This window comes from Etheostoma spectabile, chromosome 5, assembly GCF_008692095.1.
Source record: "Etheostoma spectabile isolate EspeVRDwgs_2016 chromosome 5, UIUC_Espe_1.0, whole genome shotgun sequence".
Taxonomy (NCBI): Eukaryota; Metazoa; Chordata; class Actinopteri; order Perciformes; family Percidae; genus Etheostoma; species Etheostoma spectabile.
In genome coordinates this window covers 13,431,195-13,432,010 of record NC_045737.1, presented here as the reverse complement: position 1 = coordinate 13,432,010, position 816 = coordinate 13,431,195, and the positions used below count along the sequence as shown (strand labels likewise).

At 37.6% G+C, this 816-nt stretch overlaps 1 protein-coding gene across 3 annotated transcripts in view; it reads right to left on the bottom strand.

Moving 5' to 3' along the window:
* LOC116689165 (spermatid perinuclear RNA-binding protein) overlaps nucleotides 1-816 on the bottom strand; it is an 88,229-nt gene that overhangs the window by 7,032 nt on the left and 80,381 nt on the right. The window lies entirely within an intron of this gene.

Genomic DNA, 816 nt, shown 5'->3' with positions numbered 1-816 from the left:
TTGGCAAAGAGACTTCAGATACAGTTTTAAGGGACCACTAAGGTCTATATAAAAGCATCCAGAAACCACCATGTCATGGGACCTTTAAGAATCCCTTAATTGTGACTTAGATTGCTACTGAGTGGGACATTTGATATTACATTAAACCTAAGTTTGACAGTGATTTCCGGTGGACAAATTACAGTGTGTAATGTGTAACAGAGAGACTAACTGACCTCGAACCTCAACATTTCTGTATTTCTTGTTGCGTAAAGGCTGACATGTTTAACATATTGTAATGTTTTGTATTGGTCGTTCTTTTTTCTGACTTCTTTTATCTTTTAATCTGTTTTTGTAAACCTTGCATTGTTTATTTTATTATTATTATTTTGCTTGCTCACGTCAGTCCAATTTGAGCGATTTTAATGATTTTAATTACCTACAGTATACGGCAGAGGTTCCTAACCTGACGTCCTGAGATAAAACGAGTTTCCGGATTGCTTCAAATGAGTTAAAAATGAAAAACACAATCCTGCTGCACACAATTATATTTCTCAAATCTTGAGACATCCCTTTAAAACAAACAAACACTGGGGACAGAGGCAGGTGACTTTGGTTGAGCATTTGCAGCTTTTTTTGTTTTGTTGACAGAATGACATCATATTTAATGAACCTCACTAATGTGTTTACTGACGTGTAGACGTAATAAGTGAGGAACATCACGGGGTGTTGAGACTGTCCGTCTGCGCGCTGGTCTAAACCTCATGTGTAGCCTACTTGTTAATATTTCAGTGTGTGTGTGTGTGTGTCTGTGTGTGTGTGTGTGTGTGTACTCCC